The sequence below is a fragment of the Anomaloglossus baeobatrachus genome, chromosome 10 (assembly GCF_048569485.1).
Source record: "Anomaloglossus baeobatrachus isolate aAnoBae1 chromosome 10, aAnoBae1.hap1, whole genome shotgun sequence".
NCBI classification, from domain to species: domain Eukaryota; kingdom Metazoa; phylum Chordata; class Amphibia; order Anura; family Aromobatidae; genus Anomaloglossus; species Anomaloglossus baeobatrachus.
The window spans coordinates 157,007,391-157,021,040 of NC_134362.1; positions in this window are offsets into that span (position 1 = coordinate 157,007,391).

Sequence of the window (13,650 nt, forward strand, 5' to 3'; positions counted from 1 at the left end):
ATATATTTTTTCTTTATATTATGACTTTATCACCTTATTCCAGGTATATGATTTGTATAAATATCTGAAAATTCAGGTTTGACTGCTCCTTGCACTTTCAGGACCTAAATCATAAGTACCAGGGTCTTATATAGACCTGTGGGCACTCGGAGTTGAATAGTATTGCCACAAGTCTTTAATTATGAATATGGTGGGGGGGAGTTTTGTTTAATGGAATTATCTCATCCTAAGGTGTAAAGAGTTAGGCTTTGAATTTTTGGTTTAATAATTATCCAGAATTCTATCTTGTAAAGTGATATTCGTCTATAAAATTCAGTTACTTAAAGAAGCAAATCAAAACGGATCCACAAAATTATAATATTTTCCAAGACCTTTATTATTCTCCATGATCTCTCTCTAAAGTGGTTTATCTTAAAAGCTATTACTAAAGTTCTTGCCGTTTTTGTGAACGTATGTAAATAGTTCTAAGTCTTATACATATCTGGACTTCTCAAACTTCATCTATTGAGGTTGCACAAGTAAGAACGTGTTGGTGCATGGGAGTTAGCCTTAGTGGTCAAAGTCAATGCCAACCTTGAAAATTGATATCAACTTATTTTTCATTTTCATTCTCCTGAGCCCAATAAACAGTTACAACTTGGGGGCACCTTATCACAGAGACCACCTAACAGCTTGAAAAGCGCTGAAGAAGAGATTCTGATGAGTATTCTCTTAACACATACTAACATTTACATCATGAGTTTCAGGAAATGTAAGCCCTTTCCCGTGAATGCTCCAAAATGCCCAAAACATCCCTAAACATCAATTAGAATTGGTGACAAGTATGCCCCAAAAGTATTCTGTGCCGCCTTCCCTTTTACCTATACTTAATTGTCTAAACATTTTCGAAACACTAACCTAATTTTCCACCAACCTCCAATGGCATTGATCTAAACTCTAGAAATTGTTTATTGGCAAAACCCAATCAACCCAAAAGGTTTTGGAGGAAAAGACTTCCAATAAATGTTTCTTATCAATCTTCAATACTTACGAAAAAACCTAAATATTGGGATTTTCCTTCAATTCCTTAATTGAATCGCACTGGATATGTTTCATCATTCCAAGTTGTGATCCGGAATTAAAGGGCTTGTTTAGGAGAAGAAAAATGGTTATTTTGCACCTTGTATCCTCAGACTAGGTCTGGTTTGCCAGGTGATCTTCATTTATGTTATTACGGTTGACCCTTGATATCACATTCATCCTGCGCAAAAGAATGGTGCTTTTATCCTAATCTTGAACAATCTATGTTCTTTGTTGTGATTCCCCCTTTTTTCTAAATAAGACATGACTTCTGGAGCCCTAACTGTCTCTATAGGGAGGAAGGAGACGAACTCTAGTGCAACCTATTGGAAATAGCAATCCTAAAAGTAAAAAGTGGCCCTTTAACAAGCCTTGTCATATGACCTAGGAGCAGAACCTCAATTTGCAGACACTGTTTTGGGATGATTGTCCCTCGTCAGTGCAAAGTATGAGATCTGATCTGACTGAATGAGAAGCTCTATTGGGGTCTAATAGGAAAACCTTTCTCCTTGCGGAGGCTGACTCCCTCTCCCTTCTAGAGACCTAATTACTCATTTTAGCACAAAGGCCATAGTGTTGATTGTGGAGAAGGCCCACATTCAAAACGAAAAACAAACAAGTTGTCAGGAGTTAATTTATTATAGCCAATGAGACAATATGGCTCCTTCTTAATAACAATGATACATAATGAACTGTATAATAAATACCAACACATTAAAGGAAGAATTTGTATATATGTGTTTATTTGGTGTAGGCTCTTTTGAGGAATAAATATATTAGAGGTTGAAGCATGATGGAAACTGAATTAGCGATTAAATGTTAGGTTTCATGTTTGTCCGTGATATATACAAGGTGACTATTACTGGAAACTTTAGAAGCGATTAGGAAATGTAATTTGTGTTAGGCATGACTTTAGAATTGGGCATGATTCGAAGGGTAAATACCATTTTTTTTCTATCCATGCAAAACAATAAGGTATGTAGCAGGAACACAGCAATGTGATTTTAGTACTTTGCTTTAACAAAATATATACTTTTTTTAAAATTATATTCTATTTAATTACATATTGGTGAATTCCAACGTTGGAATCATACCAGCATAAGTAGATGAGTTTGGGGAGGCAGTGACCTGGTCATTCATTAGATTCAGTTAAAACAGTGGCGCATGTGATAAGGACAGTGTTATTGTAGGTAGGCTAATGGACAAGTAATAAGGTAATGAATACCATAGAAAATTCTAAGAGTTATGCAAAAAATGTCTTGAAGGCACACGCTAAGCAATGTACCGGCAGAGGCAAGCATTATTGCCCACAGCCAGGTAAAGTGGACTGTTATAGTTATCCGGCATGTCTTATAATGAGTATGTTGTAGTAAATTGTATCCCGGCCTTAATGTGAAAGAATGGACCTTAGGTCACATGATTGCTTCCGCCAAGTACAGGCACGTCAGGATATTTCAGCCTAAGCAAGACCATGTAACAGAAGCCTTGTTATAAAGTGAAAGGTTGGCCATGCAAGTATACCGAGGAGTTAGATGATAAAATAAGATTCCTAAGAAAGAGGGTTTTGCTTATTATTAGCTTTCTAAATCATATGAAAACCCAATGATCCATTACACCTCATACCATAAGATCCTATATACCGAAGACCCGCAGTATATTTACAATTCAGTATTACCTCTGCCTAATTCAAAACATTTAATATTTGTAAAATTGTATATAATTTTGCAAGTAGGCATTATATATGTTTATTTAAATGGTAATTGTTGCAGAATTAGAGGCAGAATCCTGATTTTGGTTAAACTATAAAGCCTCTAAATGCCGCTTTACACACTACGATTTATCTGACAATCTAATTAGCCATGTGACACGCCCAGATCGTAGTTACTATTTGCCGAGATCGTACAAAGGTTGTTTATTAGCGGTCACACGTAACGATCGCAGAAACTACGCCAAATCGTTCAGCGATATATTGTTTGACCAAGGTGGTCGTTTGGACGTTGTTCGTCATTTGCAGGGTGTCAAACGTACCAATATGTCTGCTGCGATCCAAACGACGAACAATATTTTGAAAATGAACGACGTGTCAACGATCAACGATTTTCAACCTATTTGCTATCGTTCGGAGTCGCACGTAGGTGTCACACGCAACGACGTCGCTAACGATGCTGGATGTGCGTCACGGAAACCGTTACTCCGACGACATATCGGCAGCTATATCGTAGCGTGTAATGCCGCCTTTAGTTTCCAGTTTCCACAGATTCATAAGTAGTGTTGAGCGGACCCGGATCGGCAAAATCCGTATCCGCATGGTTCGAGAGTCTGATCCGAGTCTGACCAGTACCCGGGATTAGGGGTGCACGATCCGGATCCGGTATAATTATTTTTTTTTTTTCTCTCTCTCTCTCGATCCGGCTCCCCATTCATTTACATAGCCGCGGATTCCGGATCGGATCCGGACTTCGGCGGCAACCCAATCCGGATCCGTCGGACCCGGATTATAACCGATCCGCTCAACTCTATTCATAAGATAGGCAGGATCATTACTGGATGTGTTACCAAAGAATGCGCCAATTATTCTTCTTTGTATTCAAATTCTAAATATCTAAGGGTAATTCTACTCTTATTTAAAAAGGAATTCATTTTATAAGAACTGAGAAATAAATTCACAGATCTGGAATAAATTATATCCAGTATTCAACTGATTTTTGTTTTATTAGATGTTAAAGGAAATCTGTCAGGTGATTTTGTAGTACAATACTAATGTTATCTTTAAATAGGGCTTAAGGAGACATTTCAGAATCAGTAACTTTTATAGCTCTACCTTATCCTGTTATCTTGTTGTAAGCTTCACAGAATTCAGTGTGACCTAGTAAATAGTCAAGCATATCTAAATACAAACTGCTATTTAGATAATTCACTGCTCCCCCTTCGCACCTCTCAGTGTGGGCATCAGTGATAGTAAATCTGAACTGAATTTGCACTGCTGTCCCCACCCATATTCCCTCCCACCTCTCTGCAGTGATAGTAACTGCACTGGGCTGTGTGTGGGAGAGCAGTGAAAATGTAAGTTGTATTTACATACACTTGTCTAAAGGTCCAGTCACACTAAGCAACTTACCAGCGATCCCAACAACGATAGGGATCGCTGGTAAGTTGCTAGGAGGTTGCTGGTGAGATGTCACACTGCAACGCTCCAGCGATCCCACCAGCAACCTGACCTGGCAGGGATCGCCGGAGCGTGGCTACACGAGTTGCTGGTGAGCTCACCAGCAACCAGTGACCAGCCCCCAGCGCCGCGTGGAAGATGCTGCGCTTGGTAACTAAGGTAAATATCGGGTAACCAACCCGATATTTACCTTGGTTACCAGCGCACGCAGCTACACGTGCAGAGAGCAGAGAGCAGCGCACACTGAGCGCTGGCTCCCTCCTCTCCTAGTTACAGCACACATCGGGTTAATTACCCGATGTTTGCTGCAGCTACATGTGCACAGAGCATGGAGCAGCGCACAATGCTTAGCGCTGGCTCCCTGCTCTCCTAGCTACAGCACACATCGGGTTAATTAACCCGATGTGTCCTGCAGCTACATGTGCACAGAGCAGGAGCCGGCACTGACAGTGAGAGCGGCGGAGACTGGTAACAAAGGTAAATATCGGGTAACCAAGGACAGGGCTTCTTGGTTACCCGATGTTTACTGTGGTTACCAGCCTCCGCAGAAGCCGGCTCCTGCTGCCTGCACATTTAGTTGTTGCTCTGTCGCTGTCACACACAGCGATGTGTGCTTCACAGCGGGACAGCAACAACTAAAAAATGGCCCAGGACATTCAGCAACAACCAACGACCTCACAGCAGGGGCCAGGTTGTTGCTGGATGTCACACACAGCAACATCGCTAGCAACGTCACAAAAGTTGTTCGTTAGCAGCGATGTTGCTAGCGATGTTGCTTAGTGTGACGGGGCCTTAATGTGCAGAAGACACTGAATTATATAGAGCTAACAGCAAGATAACAGGATAAGGTGGAAAAATAAAACTTACTGATCCTAAAAGATCTCCTTAAGCCCTATTTAAATATAACATTAATATTTTTACTATAAAATCACCTGACAAATTACCTTTAAGTAGTCGGTCATAGCAAAAATTAAAAAATGAAAATTGTGAGGGTCATCTGTCTCCATCTATTTTGTTCAAATAAACAATATACCATTAGAGGAAAGTCAGAAACTTTTCCTTTGTTGTTTGGTACAAAATAGAGCAACCTGATATGGACCAAAATGTAGCCATGTCATTCCAGTCTAGGCCTGAAGATGCCCAGTGCTTATGGTTATGTAGTAAAGAATTATAGGGACATTTGCCCATGCCATTTTTTCAGGCGCATTGCAGTACAGTATGAGATTAATGCTAAATACTTACATGGTGGTGATGGAAGTAGAAGAACACTACTGTGGAAGACATTGGTCAGATATCTTTATTTTCTTTATTTTTCTTTTCTTTTTTATTTAGCTTTCAGGAGCAAAACCCAATGCATGAAGTTTTACTGGAACCATTTTTTTTAATATAATGTTGTATTCTTCCTACTGATCTTCAGATTTTTCATACAAATTTTCAATATGGCCCAACTGTGACATTTACCATTTTAATGTTGCATGCTTATTACTCTGCGTATAATTGCTCCATACTTTTCAAGAGTGTACCTATTATAGTATAATTCCTTAAACTTATACTTAATATTTTTTTTCATCTGACACCTCAAGTAACTTTGTATCATTCATCAATGACCTAGAACTCTAAATAAGCTATAGAATACTTTGAATATCTGACAGTGACTTGCTCTTTTAAAGGAATCCGTCACCAAGCTTTTGTTATTTTTTTTCTGACTGCAGCTTGATATTGGCGGCAAAGACCCTGGTTTCAGGGATCTATTATTCACTGCACTGCTTGCTGCAGTTTTGATAAAATCCCTATTTTATCTGCTGCAGATGTAGGCGGTTCTATCAATGCTGAGCTCTGTCTAATCCCGCTCACACCACTGATTGGAAGTTTTCTTTAAGTATAGGCATAAAGCTGCCAATCAGAGCTGGGGGTGGGGTTGGATTACTTGGCAGCAAGTTTATTAGTCATCTAGTGATAATCTCCTGCTGATAAAACAATTATTTTAGCAAAACTACAGCAAATATTCCAGTTGCTGGATTGATGGTCTCTGACACTACATTTTGATACTCTTAGATTACATAGCATAAACATGGTGATGGATTTTCTTCAATGAGTGGTGTAATATAACCAGATTTGCTGGCACAGTACCCTTATTTTTTAGACTATAATGGCCATATAGATATTGGGCTAGTGTGAGACAAAAGCGTTCGTCACTGAACATGTTTCAGTATCCATGATCACCATGCTGCTGGCTAGAGAAGAGATTGCCAACCATATTAGTGTATCCAATATGGGATGAACATATATGTTCAGGTAGGGGTGGACAAAAAAGGTATTTATAGTATGAATATTTGTACAGGAACAAAAAACAATAAAGGTTCAAAAACATGTAATATATAAACTGTATTCCTTATTTAATAGCAAATTTGTTTCTCTTTTAACTGAGTATTTATCTTTTTTTATGTTTATTTCATGTAAAGAATCATTTGTGTATCTTTTCCCAGTTCTAGTCTGTACAAATAGTTGTTTTTTTTATTAGCACCAGGTGTTAATGCTAAAACGACTTATTTTATGCTAAGTAGAAAGTAGGAAATGTAACCTTAGCTCCTCTTGGTATCTCATGTTAAAACTCATTTTAAATTTAGAATTCAAAAGGTTAAATATAGAGAAAGCGGAATCTATTTGAACAAATTCTGATGTTGCTTGATCTGTTAAAGTTCCATGTAATTTACTGCAGACTTGGTTTAAAGCAAGCATAAAATATTAGAAATTATATAAAGGTTTTGTATCACCCTTGATTAAAAAAACAAAAAAACAAAAAGAAAACATCTTGCCCAATGATTTGGAAAGCCATAATTTATAACATTTAATTTATTATGAAAAGAATAGACACAGCAAACATGGAATACGGAATTCTTATGTCATTGTATGTTCTGCAAAATTGTGATTTATGCATTACTTTAGGCAGTTAATAAAATGGTCACGCATTTTCTTATGGTTTTAAAAAGAATTTGAATATTACATCTACTTTAAAGGTCAATTAGTCATGACATTGATAAAATGGAAACACTTTATGAAATCTACACTGTTCTAAGCATTTTCTATGATAATCTGACCACTAGGTGGCAAATCTGTGCATCTGCCACAATTTATTTTTTTTTTGGCTTACTAGGGCATTTGCTGCCATCTTCCACTGATGCAGATGTTCTCAGAGCACAACAGCTATGTTCAGTCATGTTGCTGTAAATTTTGTTGTAAATAAAATAAATGCTTTTTATTATACTTTTACAGACGTGTCTCACCGAAGTTTTTTGAAATGATCTCTACTATAAAAATTGCGTGTGGGATCTAACACCAAAAAGAGGATGAGGTCTCTGATTTTGGTTCTATAGACGTTGGAGTTGGATCATATGGATGTACCGCCCCGCGCTCGGCCGTAGCCGAGCCGCTCGGGTCCGGGCTCGTTCGGTGGGTAGCTCGAGTGCCTCCGGCACCCGGGGGTCACATCGCTCTGAAGGAAAGCTGGCGCTACGTGAAGGAGTATGATCTTTGGTGGGGAGGTTCACGGCCGGGGCCGTGGTATTTAGGGATGTAAGTTCGTGACGCCACCCACGGGTTGTGGTGAATGTGGACACCACCGCTGCCGTTAACTAGGCTCCCGGAGACGGTGTTGTGCAGCCTGGTGTTGACCCCTCCGTGGGCAGGGGGTGATGTTCCCGGGGCCTGGTGGTCGCGAGGAGCGGGCGTGTTGGTGCGGCGCGGTGCGCGGCCCAAGCGCACTTTTGTACTCACTATGACAGATACACCGGAGTCTCTGGTTGTCACACTCCCGGTGTCCCAGCAGCGCTCCTTACCTACTGAGCCGGTTTCACTATCCAGGCACCGCTCCGTACCCACTGATCCGGTCGCACATGCATTGCACCACTCCATGCTCACTGATCCAGTCTCAGCATCGCACCACCGCTCCTTGCTCACTGGTCCAGTCCATGCATCCACTGATCACGCCTTCCGCTCCCGCTCTTGCTTCCCTGACTCCTGTTCCAGGTCTCAGGAGTCTGATTCTGACTGATGCCTCTGTATAGGACCGGGCCGCGCCCACTCACCTGGTCTTATAGGCCCAGCACTGCTGCAACAGGAAATGACCTGAGGCTGTGCTGGGTATATAAGACTGGCCTTTCCATGTGGGCGGGGCCTGATCATCGCTTGTGTTTTTTTGCTTTGTCTTGTGAGCTAGGTGCTCAGGTCCTTTTGTTCCGGTTTCCTGTATTACTGCCTTAAAGTACGCTGTGACCCTAGTGACCTGGTCCTGTCTTTGCTTCCTGATACCTGCACCTGTACCTGTACTGTCCTATGGGACTCCATGACCCTGGTGACCTGGTTTTTCCCGTTCCTGCCACGCTAGTTCTCCAGCTACCGTGTACCCTGCCCTCCAGGTGGGGTGCTCGGTCCAGTGGATCCACCTCCTGGGCCTACCAGTCCTCCCCAGCCCTCACACTGGTAAACCAAAAGGATGGTGGTCAGTGACCGCAGTCGGCTGCGCTTGGTCCCCAATCCGGTTCGGTAGTTCCCACCTTTCTCCTGCACCTCGTTTTGTAGAATTTGACTGCCTATGCTTCAGCGACGGTAGTCCACTACCCGGCTTTATGTGTGTCGGGGAACCTGTTTGCCCGCAGGCGCTGACCCGTGGGATCTCTCTCCCTGTGCGGTGGCTTTCTATCCCCCTCGGTGGGCTGTTGCCGTCTTTCGGGTCTTGGGACTGGAAAGGACCTAAGGTCCAGACCTCAATCAGTAAATTCGACGTGGTCCAGTGGCTTCTGGACCTCGTTCTGGGTCTAAGTACCCCTCCTGGTGCTCCGGTTTCCAGTTGGTTCCAGGTTCGGTACCGGCGAGCCACTACACTGTCCCGGTCCCTTACGGTTCCACCAGCCGTCTTCCCGGCTCCTGCAGGCGGCAACCACCGTCTGCCTCCTGGTCCCAGGGTATCTGGGCTACGACCCAGACCCCTGACAGACGTTTAGTCTTTACCACTACTCTCTTTCACCTCCAAAACTGATGTTTGTGTTTTTCCCGCCTCAGGCTATACGAACTCCTCGGTGGACGTGGCCAACCGCCTGGCTCCGCCCCTGGTGTGAACGTTAAAACCTGAGAGGGGTGACTCAGGGTTTTTAGGTTGCCTGCTGTTACCTTTTTAAGGGACGGGTGTTTGTGCAAGGGCCTACCTGTGACTACCTGGCTAATCCAGGGCGTCACATGGGCATCTCCTCTTTCGGCCATCTTCATCCTCCTTCTGAAGCCTGTACGCATGACACATCCTACGTCATACATACTCGCCGGTCCCGCGCAGGCACACTACAATACTTTGATCTGCCCAGCTCAGGGCAGATCAAAGTGCGCCTGCACAGGACCTCAATAGCGGCGAGTGTGGATGACGTAGGATGCGTCATCCGCCCCTGCTTCATAAGAAGGATGACAAAGATGGCTGAAATAGGAGGCGCCGGCACCAGAGAACGGAGACGCCCATATGACCTAACTCCACCGTACGACCGTTTAGGTAAGTATTATAAAGTGATTTTTACATTCTATACAGCGGCCTAAGCTTTTATATACAGCATGTAAGAATGCTGTATGTAAGAGCCCACTGGTGGTGGCCGCAGCTTATAGGCCCCAAATCTGGTGACAGGTTCCCTTTAAGCCCAACTGATGCTAAGATTTATTGGTTAGAAATCAATAACACATTGCACAGATGCTCATTTGTGAAGTCATTGGCCCCGATTGATCAAGACTAGAGTTTTCTTGATGATCTTCATAAGGGTTTGAGGTGGAGTCAGATGCTTCTGATTTATGAAGAGGTGCACCATACCAAAAAACTTATCCCAATCCCAGATTGGAGTAAAATTTCTGGCATAAGGAATGCCACAGCTTGTCATGAAATCAATGAGCTGCGGCATCACGCCTTCATTATGCCAAATGCTGCTGAACCCATGTAGATGATAATGCTGAGACCAATTGGTCCTCCCCAAGTACCCCTGATTAGTGCCCCTCCCAAAACGTACAGAACTGGGGATCACTACCACAGACACAAACAAAGAGGATATACCATAAGATTAATGATGGCAATTATTGATGGCAAATTTGGCGAGATGAAGGAACGAGGACCACTCTTCCTGATTACCTGAAACAAAACAAGGCAAATATTGATCCAAATTCTTATTCATGCATTCTGTTTGCCCATTAGACTGAGGGTGGAATGCTGACGAATGAAGCTCTCCATAAGTCTGCAATAATCTGAGTTCCTCTATAAGAGACAATTTTAAAGGGGACTCTGTGGAGTTTGACAATCTCATGAATAAACACTTGGGCAAAAGTCTTGGAATTAGATAACGATGGTAAGGCGATAAAATGTGTCATCTTAGAAAACCTATCCACAATCATCAAAATAACCATATTACCAGCAAAGGAAGGTAAATCCGTAATAACGTCAATGGAAATATCTGTACAAGGTTGACTCGGGACATTCAAAGGGAGCAAACATCCCGAAGGATAAGAGTGTGATTCCTTCGAGCCTGCACCAGTAGCAGACACAGAGTCATAGGATACCACATCCCTCCAGATTCAGGGCCACCAAAAGCGATGCAATATGAGATCCAAGATACCTTTGACCCCAGTGTCACCAGTCAGGATATAATCATATGCTACCTCAGAACCTTAAGACGAAGTTTCAGGTGATCAAACGACTTGTTCACCGGTACTCCAGACGGCGCATCACTTTGAGCCTTAGCAATCTCCCATTCCACATCAGTTCTGAGTGTCGACACCAACACTCCCTTCTGAAGAATGGGGACTCATTCCTCACAGGGTTTCCCCCTCCCCACAGAAAACTCCTGGACAAAGCTTTAATGTTTTGAGAACCAGAGCGGTAAGTAACCAAAAAAATAAATCTAGTAAAAAATAAAGCCCACCAAACTTGTCTCGGTGTAAGATGTTCAGCCGACTCAAGGTAAAGAAAGTTTTTATGGTTGGTTATTACTGTAACAGGATAAGTAGCTCTCTCCAGAAAGTGTCAGCATTCCTCAAATACTAACTTAATTTCCAGTTATTCCGTTACCAATATCATAATTGCATTCGGCCGAAGATAATTTCTTAGGAAAGAAAGTGCATGGACATAGTTTACCAAAAAACGGTCCTTGAGACAATACAGCTCCCACCCCCACTGCTGATGCATCAACCTTCACTGTAAAAGATTGAGATATATTAGGCTGTATCAATTCGGGTCCAGATGAGAAGCACCTCTTAAGACAGCTGAGGCAGCATCTGAGAACTTTCAGCCTCCACCGCTGTTAACAGCTGATTAATGGGGTGTGGCGCTTCACTGTTCAGATATTGATGGCCAACCGTTAGGATAATCTATCAATAAAATGCAACAGTAAACCTTTTTAAAGGCAAGAAAACAAATTCTGACTTTCTAATTCGAGTGTATATGTAAAACCCCTTCTTTATCCCTACTCTTTCCATCACGATGAGTTATATTTACATATGCCCACATCGTGTTTCTGAAGGTAAGGACACAATCACCCAATTTTACTAAACATTCTAAAGAAGGTGAAGGAAGCATGTTGCCCTCAAAACTGAACATGGTTTATAAACATTAATTTAAATGTGCCTGTAGTATTTATAAACTTTAAAGTACCGGTCATCTAAGGTAATACATTTATAGCCTCCTGGGTAACAGGAGGTGAGCAAGCATCAACGTGGTTCATCTAAATCTGACATTTCTGTAGTTATGTGATTGGACTTAGATATATTAGTCTTCATATACAGTACTCAGCATAAATGAGTACACCCCCTTTGAACAGTAAGATTTTAATTAATATCTGAACACAAGAACGATTTACAAAATATTGACAAGACTGAGTTTCATAGAATATGTATTAGGCCTTAACATGAAAGTAAGGTTAATAATAGAACTTTCATTGCAAAATCTTCAGTTTTACTCAAATTAGTTGATGCAAAAAAGAGTACACCCCACATAAAAAATACTACATCTAGTATTTTGCATGATCTCCATGCTTTTTAGAGTATACCAAAAACACTGATGATATGGAGGCGCTGTCCCAACAGATGTGTAAAGTCAATTCAGGAATTTATTGCTTATTAAAATAATACAACGCGTTTCTAGAGCAGATCGCTGTCTTTATCAGACACAATTAAGGACGCACCCAATGAATTTCCTTCTTATAGTAAATGAATGGGTGTGGGCATTGGAATCAATTGAATACTTAACCCTTTAAAAGATGATCCCCATACTACACCCAATCGGACCATAATAATAGAGACCCCATTTTATCTAAGAATCTACCTGGGGACCCCATAGTAATGTATAGATGGAATAATAATCTTAAAAATATGATTGCGCCAAGCGTTGTATTGTTTTAATAATCAATAAATTCTTGAATTGATTTTACACATCTGGTAAGATAGCACCTCCATATTGTCAGTGTTTTTGGTATGTTCTGCAAATTTTCTCATACTTGGTTGAGATTGACGAAGAGTGCTGCAGTCCCCAATTAATTATTTCTTCGCTGTTGTCATTTTTCTGGAAATATTGGGAAAACCTTTTAGCTGCTAACTTAAATATGTGTCAGCTATGAACACGCTCTCAACAGTCCAAACGTTAACAAGGCACAATGTGGTAAGTATTCAAACATATTTAAAAGGATTGTTTACTACTTTTACAGTGATGGCCTATCCTTAGGATAGGTCATCAATGTGTGATCTGCCAGGGCCTAACACCCCACACCCCCACCGATCAGCTGTTCTCAGTCCCAGTCACTTGCTAAAGATGGGGAGACAGAAGGCGCAATAGGGTCTTACCCGGTATTAAACGTTAGAAGTAAAGAGAGGTACACTCACCTGGTCGGGTTGTGTCAGTCACAACTCCTTAGCAAGCATGTGAGTGTCCGCGTGGTCCAAGCAGCGGCCCCGTGCAGAATGTGGTAGAAAATATCCTATGGGAAAAACGGGTTTTATGCCTTGCTAAAAAAACACTGATGTCAAGAAGATAAAAGTAATGTCTTTTTTATTTTAGCCAATCCAACGCGTTTCAAAGACAATGACCATCTCCTTCTTCAGGGAAAAAAAGAAATCATACATGCAGCTTACAAACTGGTTACTTATAGAAGAATCTATACTGCCACGTTAGCAGCTCTGACGTGAACACCCACATGGTATCAGAGTGATGACTCATAGACACGTGGAATGAGCTGTAAAGATCATGAAAAAGGAAGAAAAAAGCAAAGAAAGAAAAGAAAAAAAGAAAGAGGGGAGGCTGATTCCCATTATCATATATACGCAAAGCAGGTGCACAATAAAATGATTCATAAAAAAGTTTTGTGTATTTATTTCGGATTGCAAAAAAAAATGTGCAGAATTAGTGCAAAGAGGGC